Source organism: Mauremys reevesii, linkage group 1 (assembly GCF_016161935.1).
Source record: "Mauremys reevesii isolate NIE-2019 linkage group 1, ASM1616193v1, whole genome shotgun sequence".
Classification (NCBI taxonomy): Eukaryota; Metazoa; Chordata; order Testudines; family Geoemydidae; genus Mauremys; species Mauremys reevesii.
In genome coordinates, this window is record NC_052623.1 from 22571768 (window position 1) to 22584654 (window position 12887).

The window sequence follows — 12887 nt, forward strand, 5'->3', positions numbered from 1 at the left end:
CACTCAATATTTCTAAAAGAAGAGATAGCCTCTCCGTGTTAATGGAAAGCTTCACTGATTGGGACAATGTCCTGTTTCGAGCCATTTGCTGCATCATTTGCTTCTCTAATTTTACTGCGAATGGCTTTCTGTTGAAGACCTCTGTTCAATGACAACTTTGCAAGCATCAATGATCCCAAGATACATTTGATGAAAATACTCTTTGGGGTCACTGAAAGTGTGAGGAAGGCTTCCATGGTCGAGCCATCTTGGTGGCTTGTGTTTTCTTGGGAGTGTAGGATCATCTAAATAAAGATTTCTTGCCTTCTCTACTGTTGTTTCCCAGAAGTGATTGTATGATCAGTCGGTGCACATCCCACTCAACTCCTCTTGCAACAAGCCAACTTTCTTCATAACGCTTGCCAATGACACGTTTGGGCTTTGAATTTTTGCATTAGCTTCTTCTACAGAACTCATGGATTTCACCAGAACTGTCAGTGTAATGTACGTTGAAAAAGACTGATGTTGCTTCGAGAATACGTTTTGAGCCAAATTCATCTGAAGAGCGACTAAATTCATCCAGGCAGTTCATCATGGCCTCATAGTCCGAAAAGGGCAAATCACAATTTTGAGAAGCATATTGTCCACAATTTTGAGAAGTTTATCGTCCACAATTTTGAAAAGAGAAGCAGCATCCATTGCATCACTTTGGTAAAACCCAATAAATTCCTCAAATCTCCCAGTCTTCACTAGAAAAGAACCTTAAAGAAAAACTTGCTTGTTTTTTACTTGAAAAATCGGTAGTCTCATCCATTACAATGGCGTAAAACTTAGAAGCCTTTATCTTTTGCACAATTTGTGTTAGCACCATCATTGCCATCATTTCGATTATCTTGTTAATAACCTCATGTGATAGTCACTTGTATTTTGTGCAACTAAGCCACTGTCTCAGCTCCTCTGAATCTGTACAGTGACAAGAGCTGCATCAAATCTGAATCACTCTCATTATGTCCATGTGATGCTATTCCTTGTTGAGCTAAGTACTAAAAGCTGGCAAAAATTTTGTGCAGTGCATTCCTAGATGATTGCGATTCTTTTCTGTAACTGGCCAATATTAGTGCAGAAACATTTACCTGTGATTGCAGAGCAGCATACTTTATTACGCTTCCTTGTGACAGGAGGATTTTTCGTGTGATGTAAAACCACGCAATGCGTGTCTCCAATCTTGAAATCCGGACAAAATAAACATTGGTTCGGCCTTCGTAGAAAATATTAAGATCTTCTTTTCAGAACAGTTTTGGCAGACCGAGCAAAAAGCTCTGTCTAATTCGCTATTGTACTCCAACCATGTAAATCTTGATAGCCAAGACTGCTGAAAACTCCTTTTCTTATCTTGTAGATTTGCCACATTTTTCTTTTGTATAACTTCAGTTTGCAAACTGGGTGTCGAATTCAGGCCATCACTTACCCTTTTCTTCCTTTTCTCTGGGTAACTTTATTAAGAATTTATCCATTGTTTATTATTATTATTATTATTATAGGTCCTATGAATCAAGAATTTGTTGCTGGGATAAAAGGAAGCTACAGCGGGCTGGCGCCACAAGATTACAAGGGCCAATTAAAAGTGGAAAGTGAGAAGCTGCACTCACCTGCTTCAATACGTTACATTTTGTTGTACACTTATACAACCAATTATATACTTTAAAGAGTATAAAATATTCAAGTATTGTGCTAAACACGATCATACCCCAAAGTGACCACCGAATTGAAGTTGCGTGTTTTTTCCCTCAGGCACTCATACAGTATACGGCAGTGTTCCCTCTAATTTTTCCCACTCATGTGCGGAAAGAATCTTGTTATGTGCACCAGTATGGAGGGGATGTGTGACAAATCAGGGGTGCAGGAGGGGCTCTGGGCTAGGGCAGAGGGTTCTTGGTGAGGGCTGTGGGGTGGAGCCAGGGATGAGGGGTTCAGGGTGCAGGGGGTGCTCAGGGCTGGGGCAGAAGGTTGGAATGCGGGGGGGTGAGGGTTCTGGCTGGGGGTGTGGGCTCTGGTGTGGGGCCGGGGATGAGGAGTTTGGGCTGCAGGCAGGCTGCCCCAGGGCTGGGACCAGAAAGGAGAACTCCCCCACACTCTCTCCACTGGCAGCAGTGAGCTCTGGGGGAGGGGGTACCCCTCTCCCCCCGTCTCAGCAGCACACTCACCCCACACCGTCACTGCTGCACATGCTCCTAGGGACCCTCTCAGGTCCAGGAAGCTCCCTCACCTCCCCTGTGGTGGGTGTCCGGGGGGGGGGCTGCCATTACATGTGTGCCTCCTCCCCTCCTCCTTCCACATGCGGTGGTTCCTCAGCCTGTCGCCGACGCCACTCCCTTTTGAAGCCAGCAGCGGCAGGCGAGGGAGCGCAGTGCGGAGCGGCAGGGTGCAGGCAGGGACGCTCCGAGGGAGGCGTGCGGGGGCGGCAGGCGGGCCTAGGGGAGACCCGTGGGGCAGCAGGCGGGGCCGGGGGAGAGATCCAGCCCCGGACATTGGTGGAGCTGGGCCCCCAGGCCCTGAATATTGCTGCAGCCTGGGCACCATGGGCCCATATAACTCGCCACCCCTGCCCCTTCTGTGTGACGGTTACCTACTGTGGCCAGCGAGTGTGGGGGCAGGGCGTGGAACCAGCGCTCCCCATCTCCTTGCCCCTCCCTGCCAGCTTACTTGCAGTAGGGAGTATTGGGTGAGCAGCACTTGCTGTCCCCCTGTGGCAAGGGTCACACTCTGAGCAGGGGTCAAACAAGGGCTATGACGATCTAGCTCAGTGGTTCTCAACCGGGCTACAAGTACCCCTGGGGGTACGCAGGGATCTTCCAGTGGGTACATCAACTCATCCTCTAGATATTTGCCTAGTTACTAGTGAAGCCAGTAGAAACTAAAATTTTATACAGACAATGACTGATTTATACCGCTCTATACTATACACTGAAATGTAAGTACAATATTTATATTCCAATCAATTTATTTGATAATGATACGGTAAAAATGAAAAAAGTCAGCCTTTTTTCAGTAATAGTGCGCTGTGACATTTGTATTTTTATGTCTGATTTTGTAAGCAAGTAGGTTTTAAGTGAGGTGAAACTTGGGTTACGCAAGACAAATCAGATTCTTGAAAGGGGCACAGTCGTCTGGAAAGGTTGAGAGCAACTGATCTAGCTCATCAGGATTGCTGCAGGATTGCAACCTCTAAGGTAGAGCCAAAGTATGGAGAGAAGAAAAGGAGAGAGAACGTGACATGTGAGATGCCATTATGTTCAACACTGCCTTACTTAACCCTGACCTGGCCAACTTCCCTCTCCCTTCAAGAGCCCGAGATCCCAAAGATCTCATGAATACTTCCCGAAGGGAAAAGCCATGTCCGTGGCTCAAATGTCCAATGTCCTGTGTGCCTGAGGGCATTTCAGTGCATTTCAGTACAGAGCAGCTTGGAATCATGTAGGATGAAAGTTATCTTCTTACACATGTCACAATGTACCAAACATTCTTACTGGATAATAATGCCCTGCCCAGTTTGGGACACTGGAGTAGCCGCTCCATGAGGCTTTATCTGGAAGGTGTTAAACTAACAGCTGTGAATTACTCACAGGATTATCAATGCCCTTCCATATCACCTAGTTAACCCCCCAAACCCATGCCAACCTTAGCTTCCCAAACATCCCCATATCACCCAGCTGCCAACCCAGTGGCACATGACCAGTTGTCAGGCTCAAGATATATAAGCCACCAATGCCACATTCCAGGGTGAAGCACACACATTACACTGTGAATCTGCTCAAAGACAATGTCTAGAATTATGATATTTACAGTTTGCCACACAACAGCCAATTCATGCAGCTGCTTCTGGCTCCAGGAAAGTTTCAAATGCTGGTCCCTAAGCTAGAGAGAAGCAGCACACTCCAAGAACGAAAAAGGAGACAAAACGTATAGCTGATTGAGAATGAAAGAGGGGGAAAATTGCAAATTCTTCCACTGCCTCATTAAACTCTCCGTTTTAAGGATGTTTCTCTTAAACTGGAAGTGCTGCCAGCTCCGGCTTTGCTGATAACTTCAGAGCCAAACATGCCATTGAGGAGAATGGGTTTCAGAGCTAGAGATCATTTATGCATTTGCTTTTGATGAAATACAGACAATTTATCTTTGTGAAACTGGTAACACAACTGCATCATTTTCCACTGCAAGTGGAATCAGTGCACCCTGCCGATTCAAAACTAAGAAGAGCGCTGTATATGGTGCCTTCCTCTATTTGCCAGCTGCCATACAAACATAAAATAAATGACAGTTTCTACCTCAAAAAGCAGTTTAAATAAGGAGAAAACAATGAGGGGTAAGACAAGGCTGACAGGGAGAGGGACACACGGTGATATACATATTACCAGAGGCCAAGATTTTCAAATGACCTTGGATGCCCAACTTGAGGCTTCTTAGAGGAGGCCTGACTTTCAGAAAGTGCTGAGCGCCGCCCTCTGATAATCAGGCCTTTTAAACATCTCTCATGTTAGCCACCCAAACACTCAAGCATCCAAAAATCACATTAAAAAAAAAAAAACAACCTATGCAAACTTCAAAAGCGTTCTTAGTTTGACCCACACAACTTAATCTTTGCCCTGGAATAACAATATGCAGCGGTGATCCTTAAATCCATGCCAAGTTGACCTAAGATAAATAGAAAAGGTTACTTCGGTATCTGCCCTATTCCCTTATACTTCTTTAATCTTGCTATAGGAAATATCTCGAACACTAAACGCTAAGCTTAAGTGCACATACTTATCAAAAGCAACGGATAAGTTTAGGGCCCATCATGGTATTTATTTGAAAAGTTCATATTATTCATTTCTGACCCACTTTGAAATATTCTTAAAAAGAAAGTTACTGCACATTCACAACTGCATTTACAGGGCTGTGCCATTCAGCTCTGCATACGGACTGTGGCGTGAAACTTCCTACCTCACGCTGTCAGCAAAACTGCTCATAAATCAGAGTTTACCTAGCCATTTGTTTTTTGTTTCCCCTAGAATGCCACAGGCTACAGACAGATGAAATAGGAATTATTATAGCCTTTCAAAAGAGCAGTATAATTCTTAAGGGAAAATTATCCTTTGGTTTGTACAACACAGATTCCTGAACACAGCTGATATGAGAAAACACCCATGTTACAACACCTTCAATAACAAGGCACAACAAAACAAGTGATTGTCAGGTCAAAAAGAATGAAATGTGGCATCTCTGGAAGGCTGTTCAGTAAAGAATATGAATGCACCAAAATAGCTGGTTAAACTTGGGAATTTACAATGGGAATTGGAAATTGAGATGTCTAGGAACTCTCCTCTAACTTTTAATAACAGGGATCCTTCCCATTTCTTCTAGTTAGTGTATAATGTGGCACAAGAGATTTCTCTATAATGGCATTCTCTTGTATATCTATCTGTCAGATACAGGTTCAGAAAGTGCAATAAATACTTCCCAACACTGCCGTTAATTGACACATTCTTAAATCATTTGTCTGACAAACTGTTCCCCTAACTGATGCCTCTTAAATTGGTTTTGAAAGCTGTGCACATCCCAAGACACATTCACTGGCATGAAATTCACCCCTCTGCTGAGGTCCAGTATAAGGCCTATGCATTAGTGACCCTTTGCACAAGGAAGAATCTCACTCTAAGTGTGGACCTTGCAACTAGTGATGGGACCCTTCTGAAAACTATGGATCCCAATCTGAACTCCTCCCGAAGTTCAGAGATATTTTAATATGGCATTTTCATTCAGGTCCACCTCTACTTACAATTTACCTAAACTTTCTCCTGTGCGTTCTCAGTACTCAGTTTTCATCCGCAGCCCCACCTGAGCCAAGCATTTAACTACATTCCTGTAGTTTGTTTAAACAAAGCAGAGCTAAATTATTTAGACAATGGGAACACTTCATTCCTTTCCTTGCTCTTCCATAACTATTTCAGCCCATGTGATGGGTTTTTTCGGAAAGTTTTCAGCAGGAGAAAACTGGGAACTACAATGAAAATTGATTTGTACATCTAATTGTAACTGGGCTCTTCCAGACCAATGCAAAATACATATGTGTCAATGCTATTGAAAAACACGTCACCTGTACTCAAATGATCAGTGCCTGAGGCTGGCCACAGTAATAAATCTAAAATAAATTACTGACAAAATCAGAAAGAAAAGAGATTTTATTGTCAAGTTGTCATGTAATCATTTTAAAAAACCCAAGATTGTGGCTTGGACTAGGTACCAGAGAACTCCTTTTCATCCACACATGAGCTACTTAGACATCTGGAGGGGATTAGCCAGGGTTCCTCACCTGCTGACTCCCTTGCTAGAGCAGGTGGGTGGAGAATGGGAGGAGCTTTGGGTCCATGGGCCCTGCTCACTAGCTAGGATACCTGTGCCAGTGCAGAGGGGATTAGTAATTTGCTGACGGTATAAACCAGTGGGGAAAGCAGCTAGAAATTGTGCCTCTAAACTGTATTTTTGAAGCTCAATGCCTTCCCAAGCTTTCTAGGGTGGTCGAACTCTTCTGCTCAGGGGCACACCTACTATCACCACCCGGCATGAAGGAAACAAAGTGGGAGGGCCATTTAAGGCATCACAGTCAATGGGACTGGGTAGCTCAGCAATTACAGAACGCAGCATCTTTCATGGGTTCAAATCCAACCTGATGCTGGGATTGTCAAAGGAGATTAAGGGAGTTAGGCATCCAAATCATATTGAGTGTCAATGAGTTTTGGGCTCCTAACGTCCTTAGGTCCCTTTGAAAACCCCAGTCCAAGTTATTAGTGGCCAAAAGCCATTGCCACTGGATGCCCGTTCTGAGGCCTGAGAAGTTGGTGGTCTCTCCACTTCAGATGGATGTGTATCTACAGCTCAAGAGCTACTATTACACTTGCCACCCTCCCTGGAGCCTGAATTACTAACTGCCAGAAATATTCCAACCCCCCAAAAAGAACAAGGCACACAGAAGGAGCAGCAGGGAGAACACTTGCTCTGTTATAGCCTGTATAGAACCTGTCCTGTGCATAAAGTATTATCAGCTTCCAGGGCTATCAATCCAAGCACTAAATCCACGCCCCCCCTTTCCTTTTTTAAAACCAAAAATCTACCAATAAATCCCAACACGAGTTTGTGTAACCCAGATCAGTCAGTTATTTCTGTCTCACTCAGCATTCAGTGCTTAACGAGGCATATTTCACACTGCCCAGGCTCAGCTCTTGTTAAGTGATGATGGCCGGCTGAGACAGGCCAAAAGCCTTAGTCATGTTGTCAGTGTTCTATTTCTAGGAGTTAGATGTACTGTACGAGTACCCAGAATAGACTTTGCGTAAGAATAAATGAACAGGAAAACCCGAAAGTAATTGTTTTCTTTTATGCTAAACAGGAAGATGTATGAGAAAAAGGAACACAGTTTATTAATCCCAACCAAACAGCCAACTCCAGCTGAGCAAACTCTGTAATTTGGTGGTCTGAATTTCTTAATCAGGGAAATGTATCGGGAGGCACTTTTCAGAGACGGAGACAGGAGCCTTTTGGAAATGCCTTCAATTGGTGCACCCCAGAAAGGCAAAACAGTTTGCATGAGGCACAGGAAATCTTTTTTGCATGAGCAAACTAACGTTAAGGGAATTTAAAAGCTTCACTGAAGTGTTGTGAGAGCAGTAAAAACAGGGGAAACTTTTGATCATTTTATACCAACCAAAGACATTACAATGCAAAGCTAAACCATGCCCCCTTCTGTGTCCCCTGCTGTCCCAGAAAAGCACATCAGAGAGTGAACTTTCACTCCATGCTCTCTCATCATGGGAAGGAAACAGAAAACACTCCAAAAGTTGTCCAGGGGTGAGACCAGGGGGCTGCAGCCCAATTTACTCCTGGACCCATATGATCATGTAGAGCAGGACTGTGACTTTGCCCAACACCAGAAGTAAGAGGCACCAGTGTGGTTTCACCACGCTAGGAACAGGGAAGGAAAGTCACAACTCCCATTCCTTCCCTAGTTACTGCCTTGCTCCAGGAAGAACTATTCTGCTGACTTTTACCACTAACAGATCACGTCACTTCCATGCTGGCTAATGCACAGGTTTGGGGAAGTCAGCGATAAGGCTCCGCCCACTCCCCTGCCCAGCTGCAGGTACCTTCCCCTCCCCGACTGCTTCCCCATCATGCTTAAACTAGCACAGGGGCTCTCAAACTTCATTGCACTGCGACCCCCTTCTGACAACGAAAATTACTACACGACCCCAGGAGGGGGGACTGAAGCCTGAGCCCGCCCGAGTCCCACCACCCTGGGCAAAGCCAAAGCCTAAGCCCCATCACCTCAGGTGGAGAAGGGGGCAAAACTGAAGCCCAAGGGCTTCAACCCCAGCCAGGGGGCCTGTAACCTGAGCCCTGCCGTGCAGGGCTGAATCCCTCGGGCTTTGGCTTCGGCCCCGAGCCCCAGCAAGTCTAAGCCAGCCCTGGCAACCCCAGTAAAATGGGGTCATGACCCACTTTGGGGCCCTGACCCACAGTTTGTGAACTGCTGGACTAGTGGAAGCCCATGCAGCCACAAGGGTAGTCCTGATGCCACCTCGCTCCCTGTGCAAGTGTGTGAGGCAAGAGACAACTCTGCCCTTAATGAGCCTGTCTTGCTTCTTGTGTAAGTAGAGAATGTTGATCTCTGTCATGGCTAAAATTCCACTTTGGGTCTTCTTACTCCGTATACCTAAAAATGTTCCCTGCAGTTTCAGATGAAGATGGTACTTTGCCTTCACTTTCTGTCCTTAACTGCGGGAGAGTGTTGCTGTGCGCTATTGGCATAACGGCTTTTCGGGCCTCAAAAGTCGATGCATTTCAGTAGTGCATGGAGTGACTCCTCTGTACCATGCACAGTTGTCTAAGGATGATCAGTTAAATAGCACCGGAAATGCACACGGTGCTTTACAAATATAGGGCCCTAGCCTGCAAAAACATGAAGACAATGGAATTACTCACAATAGCAAGCACTATACAAGGCAGGAAGTGTTTGAAGGATCAATCCTCTACATGATAGGGAGGCCTAATTCTCCTCTTACACCAACATAAATCTGGAGTTAAGTCCACGTCCACTGAACCCTGTGGAGTCACACAGGTGGAAAACTGGGAGAAGCGAGTGCAGGATTAGGACACAAATCCTTTCCCCCGGGAGCTTCAGTCCAGATCCAGCCAAATGCCGATTACCATGCAAGTTGCAGATACTCCTAACTTCTCAGAATCAGGCTCTTTGTTTGTAACCCATTGAGATCCTTCTTTATGAAAGGTGCTACATAGAGGCAAGATTCTCCACTAAAGTCCCAATTAAAGATGTCCCATTGATTCTAGTAGCACAGCTGTGACTGTCATCATCTTGACCACAAATAGGGATAGAACAGGGAGAAAAACTCCAAAGCTGAAAGTATTAGCCTGGCCAGCCTGAGCTACAGGAATGAGTCCTCCAGCTACCCGCTGCAGCAGATTCACATACACTGTGTATAAAAGCACAGCAGAGGGTGCAACACACATCGATCAGTGCGTTATGCAGGATAAAGTACTAAATGCAAAGGTAATTAAAATCCACAGGTTTACTGAAGTCCTAATGTTTGCTGCTCAGCAAGTAGCTGGATTTTTGCCAGCAAGAGACCTTGTGTGACCTGCATTACCGCAATGCCCCCTTCCTTTCTATATTTTTGTTTACTGGCAATCGAGTGTAACAGGCTCAGATAACATGAGAAGAGATAACAGGCCTGATCCTGACTTCTTTTACACCCCCATAAAAAAGAAGTGCACTTGGGATTACACTAGTGTGAGATCAGAATCCGGCTGGATGAATAGGTAGCACAATAGACACATGAAGCTCAGACCCTGAAGGGGGAAGGAAGAGGACAGCGGGACCACAAAAAAAAAAAAAAAAGGAGGACACCACAGTGTTGACTGTCCCACAAAGTAACTCCAGGGCTTTTTGGATCTCAGGCTGCTGCACTGACATCTGTTTGTCACTGATATTAATATAGCAGCTCACCCGTCATGACAAAGAGACGGAACCAGGCAGGAGTCAAGCTCTCGAGCAGCAGCTGCCACTGCAAGGTGGCGGGAGGCCTGGGGGCATGAAAATTGTTCCTCAACAAAGCAACTCAGCTCTGACAAAGCAGGGGATGGCTTAGGACAAAGACTCCCAAGAAAGGCTGCCTACCTTCAGCTTTGACAGAGACTGACTAGGAATTTCCTAGAAGAAATGATAGCTGGCATTTGGCAAAAGGCCAAAGTTTGGCTGGGTTATATGGTAACCATACATTACATTTCTCTACAGCACTATTCATCAGAGGATCTCAAATCTGCATTCATTCATCAGGGACGGGGCTGCCCAGAGGATTGAGGGAACCTGGAGCAAAGCAATTTCGGGGGCCCCTTCCATAAAAAAAAGTTGCAATACTATAGAATACTATATTCTCGTGGGGGCCTGGGGCAAATTGTCGCAAGGGGTAGGTTTTATACCCATTCCGCAGCACAGATTTTAAGGGACTTATAGCCATGCACAAATCAGCATCAGAGTTTGGCAGAGAACCGAGGGGTTCTGATGACTCCTATCTAGTACAGTGCTTCAAACACTAGACCCTACTAACCAAAAGCAGAACAAGTTGTTGCTCAGACTCAAATCTTTGCTTCTTTTCCAGAAAGGTAGCTCGGGTTGGAAGACATGAAATGCTATTATTGCTGCAAAAAACGTCCATCTTTGTTTACGAAAATGGCAACACTTCCATGGGAGATAATTTATGCAAAACTCAATTTCAGCCCTGGTGAAAACCAGACTAGATGGGTTATAGTTAAGGCTGTAGCTGGGGACTCCAGAGACCTCGGTTTAATTCCCTCCTCTGCCACAGACTCCATGTGTGATCTTGGGATGATTACTTATGGCTTCATTTTTGACAGGGCTGAGCACCCATGAGCTCCCATGGGAGTCAATTATATAGTGACCAGATATGAACTCAGCGGCCTAATGTTTGTCACCCATGTTTTAAAATCTTGCTCTCATTTCTCTGTGCCTAAGTTCCTCCCGTCTATAAAATGGAGATAATACTTGTTTCTGCTACCCTTTGTCTTCTCTGTTTCAGTTGTAAACTGTCTCTTAGTATGCGTCTGGACAGGATCTGACACAACGGGAACCCAATGTCTGTTGGGGCTTTAGCGGTTACTGTAATGCTACTTCTATTTTTTTCCCACTCTTTTCCTCTCCAGAGACTATGTTCATTGATGGAAATAGTGACATTTTGCTACAACCCAACTGTGAAGTTCTGATATGTGTGAAAAATCATTAAGCAAAAACTGGTAACGTTGCATGCAGATCTGCATACAACTGTGGTCTCCATCCAGAACAAATGCAGCCAGAAAAGCACTCGGCGTCTATATAAATCCATGCTACACCCACATCTTGAATACCACATGCAGATGTGGTCGCCCCATCTCAAAAAAGATATATTGGCCTTGGAAAAGGTTCAGAAAAGGAAAACAAAAAAGATTAGTGGTATGGAACGGCTGCCGTATGAGGAGAGATTAATAAGACTGGGACTTTTCAGCTTGGAAAAGAGACAACTAAGGCGGGATATGAAAGAAGTCTACAAAATCATGACTGGTGTGGAGAAAGTAAATAAGGAAGTGTTATTTATTCCTTCTCATAACACAAGAACTGGGGCCAGGAAATGAAATTAATAGGCAGCAGGTTCAAACAAGCAAAAGGAAGTATTTTTTCACATGATGCAGGGTCAACCTGTGGAACTCCTTGCCAGTGAATGTTGTGAAGGCCAAGACTATAACAGGGTTCAAAAAAGAACTAGATACATTCATGGAGGATAGGTCTATCAATGGCAATTAGCAAAGATGGGCAGAGATGGTGTTCCTATCCTCTGTTTGCCAGAAGCTGGGAATGGGTGACAGGGGATGGATCACTTGATGATTAACTGTTCTGTTCATTCCCTCTGGGGCACCCGGCACTGGCCACTATTGGAAGACAGGGTACTGGGCTACCTGGACCTTTGGTCTGACCCAGACTTCCCATGTGACCTTGGTCCAGTCACTTAGCCTCTCTATGCTTCAATTCCCATCAGTAACATGGGGATAGTAGTACTTCCCTCCTTCACAGAGGAGTTATGATAATAAATAAACATTATGAAGCCCTTTGAAATCTACTAATGAAAAACTATGTCAGAAATAGGCATTATTGCCATTATTTGTAATAATCTAGAGCAGTAACACAGGTAAGAAAATCATTTAAAGACATGAGCTGAAGTCAATGGAAAGACACCTGTTGTTTCCAACAGACTTTGGATCAGGCCCTAACTACCAGAAATATGGTTTCTTTCTGGACAGTAAAAACAACTAGGAGTCCTTGTGGCACCTTAGAGACTAACAAATTTATTTGGCCATTTCTTGACAGTGTCTGTCTACATTTAAATGGGAGACTTAGCCTTTATTGACTCTCTCCATTTTAGGGTTATGGTTGCAAATAGCACTACAATAAATAAGGAAATAAGAATGTTTGACATCACTTTAATAGAGTTCTCTCCCTAAAAACGAAACAAAAACAAGAACACTTTTGGGGGGCCACTAACGATAATTGCTGTTCTTTTTGAGAGGCTTTTCCACTGCTGGGGTTTAAAAAACTTTGTTCTACTGTTACGACTTACATTCACAGATCCTGTGGGGTCTAAATGAAGCTGAAGGATGAACTGCAAACAGATGCCTGCCCACTTTTCTTTGCCACAGGGTTTTCCTTTTATTAAAAAAAAAATAAACAATAAAAATCTATATCATATTAGGAAAGTCAAATTTCAACCTGTAAGAACTTATGTCAGGCATGCCACATATGGAAATTC

At 44.5% G+C, this 12887-nt stretch overlaps 1 protein-coding gene across 14 annotated transcripts in view; it reads right to left on the reverse strand.

Annotated features, from left to right (window-relative positions):
• The window catches only part of TENM4 (teneurin transmembrane protein 4), a 766066-nt gene that overhangs the window by 567122 nt on the left and 186057 nt on the right, over positions 1-12887 (reverse strand). For 12 of the 14 annotated variants that reach the window (XM_039490391.1, XM_039490303.1, XM_039490246.1 and 9 more), the window contains exon 2: positions 12699-12784. The exons of the other annotated variants lie outside the window; for them this stretch is intronic. The gene's annotated coding sequence lies outside the window, so the exon portion shown is untranslated. The remainder of the gene's footprint in view (positions 1-12698; positions 12785-12887) is intronic. 14 annotated transcript variants of the gene reach the window in all.